At 65.3% G+C, this 2,403-nt stretch overlaps 1 long non-coding RNA gene across 1 annotated transcript; it reads right to left on the bottom strand.

Moving 5' to 3' along the window:
• Positions 1 to 58: 58 nt before the first annotated feature.
• Positions 59 to 2,012, bottom strand: LOC141372298 (uncharacterized). The gene is made up of 3 exons (XR_012377531.1): positions 1,857 to 2,012; positions 741 to 885; positions 59 to 144 (listed from the first exon to the last, which is right to left on the bottom strand). It is a non-coding gene; the product is annotated as an uncharacterized lncRNA (long non-coding RNA).
• Between the last annotated feature and the right edge of the window lie 391 nt (positions 2,013 to 2,403).

Raw genomic sequence — 2,403 nt, 5'->3', positions numbered from 1 at the left:
TCACCCTGCGCCGAGCCCGCGGGGGATCCAACGGGCTCCCTGTGCGGAGAGGCATGGGGTAGGGGCGCCCAGCGGAGAGGTGCGCCTGGGTCGTGGGATGCATGTCATTGTCGGGACTCATGGGGCTGTGAAGATGGGTCCGACCTGTCCAGGGAAAGGTTGGCAAGCAGGGACCGGGGGCGAGTCAGGTCACTGGTGCAAGCACAGACGTATGGGCGGAGTGGTTCGGGGACGCGGGGACCGAGGGGGCGTCCCCGGGTGATGCTGGAGTGGGGAGCAGTGCCCTTGGCAGGATCTCCAGGCAGTGGGCAGGGGTCCCGCCAGGGCCCCCGCTGGTGACCAGGGGGAGAGTCGAGAGCCAACGGAATTTGGGTTCTGTGGCCAGCAGCTGCCCCAAGCAGGGGCCAGGGAAAAAGTTGACCCCCCTGTCCAGGAGCCTTTTCCTCTGTCCTAACCCTTCCTCGGAGGCACAGAGGATGGGAGAGGCTGAGCCCAGGCCTTGGGGTGACAGGGGCTGACGGTGCCGGGCCCTGGGACACTGTGACTGCTTTCTGACGTGTGGCTCCAAGCCAGCACCCACGGCAGAAACAGTTTCCACCTGACTCCAGGCCAAGGTGTGGCCGCTGTGGGGACCGAAGGGGAGACCCTGGGGAGACCCTCCCGGTCCACCCCGAAGCTTCTACGCTGAACGCCCCGGGATGGGGAGGCCGTGTGAGCTGCGGTCAGGCTGGGCCGGTCACCTTATTGCGCAGGATGCCCTTGTCCTGGTCCAGAGGGACCCCGGAGCCCCGATCGGGACGCTCCACCTCGTAGCAGAGGTAGGTCCTGGGCAGCCGATTATCACTGCGGAAGTTCTCGGTGAAGGTGTCCTCATCCAGTAGGTGTCTGTGGCCAAAAGGGGTGGGGGAGAGGCTGAAAGACACCGGCCTCGCCCTGGACTATCGAGAGTCCCCTTGCGGACGGATGTTTGGAATAGAAGAGAGATTTTCCATAAAAAGTGAAGAGACTTTGATCTTTGAAAATCTGAATTATTTCTTATGGGCTCCTTGCCTTTTGCTGGTTTCTTTGGATCCTCCGCCCCATGCCCCTTTCCCCTGCACCCCACAGACTGGCCAGACTCACCGAGGACGGGCTTCCGCTGGCTTTGCTGGAGCCCCCCGGCCTCCCTCTGTGACCCCTTCTGGGAGCTCCCAGGGAGGTCAGCCCAATGCTCTGTCGGGTGACCCCCAGGAGCGGCCCAGGGCGCTCAGACCCTCCGCTGGGGCCTCTCCCTGTGCCCAGGGTAGGCTCTCATCCCCTCCCCTGGCCTCACCATCCCATCCCATCCCCGCTGACCTACTGCCCTGCGTGGAGGGACACCCTGGGGCCTTACCCCCTTGACTTCACGGCTATCCCGTGCCCCGGGGTACGTCGGGGCCGACGCACGCCCGTGGGCGACAACTGCCGGAAAGAGAACACCAGAGCCCATTCTTCTTAAATCCTCATGGGATTTTCTGTAATCATGAAAATGCCCCAAACCCTTTACAAAACTGAAATCGTAAAGCTAAAAGGGACCTCCTGGCCCACAGCTCAGAAGGGATTCCCCAGGCGGAAAGAGGAGGTTCCCGAGGCGATTGCAGGAAGCCCCGCACGGGCACCGACCGTCAGGGACGAGCCCCCGGGCGCCCGGGGGCGGCTGGGCGTCAGCTGCCGGGGCTTGGTGGGCCTGGCACGGCCCGCAGGAAGGGGGCAACGAAGAGCAGGAGCCCCCAGGGGTCCCGGAGGAGCCCTTGAGGGAGGGGCGAGTCCCCATCAGGCAGCCCCGAGGAGGGGCGCAGGAGCCGGCGTGATACGGGGGGGGGGGGGGCCGGGCTTACCTGCCCCAGGCCTCTGCCCCCTCATCCACGGGTCGGCCCCTTCACCACCTCCGGCTCTGTGTCCGCCGCGTCTCGGCCTTGTCACGCCTATGCTGTCCTCTTGGGTGCTCTTCAAGGACCCGGGAGCCTTAGAAGCCATCGGAGCTCCTGGAAGCGGCTGAGCTGGCATTACTGGGACACACCCTTCCTAGACTCAGGCTACTCATGCCACCTCATGGGTGTTGACGTAGAAGGAACTTCCCTGTCAGCTTTCACATCCCTAGGTCCTCGGGGCTCAACTTAGGTTTTGGTTTCTCTGCTCTGCCAAAGGCCCTACCCGGAAGCCTCAAGGAGCGACCGAGGGCAGAGGAGGTCCGGGAGGGTGCGACCTCTCTGGGCAGCAGGGACCAGCAAGGCGGGAGGCGAGAGGACGGGCGTCCGGCCCCGGAGGAAGGCCCCGGTCCAGGACCCAGAGCCCCCGGAGGGCAGGCTCCTGGGCAGCCCCACCGTGAGCCCCCCTCAGCAGCCAGCAGGGGCGGGGCCTGGCCCGGGCTGCCTGGGGCCAGTT

The sequence above is a fragment of the Callorhinus ursinus genome, unplaced genomic scaffold, assembly GCF_003265705.2.
Source record: "Callorhinus ursinus isolate GAN/ISIS: 27379988/994484 unplaced genomic scaffold, GSC_fseal_2.0 scaffold5191, whole genome shotgun sequence".
In the NCBI taxonomy this organism is placed as follows: domain Eukaryota; kingdom Metazoa; phylum Chordata; class Mammalia; order Carnivora; family Otariidae; genus Callorhinus; species Callorhinus ursinus.
This window is presented reverse-complemented; position numbering and strand designations above follow the sequence as displayed.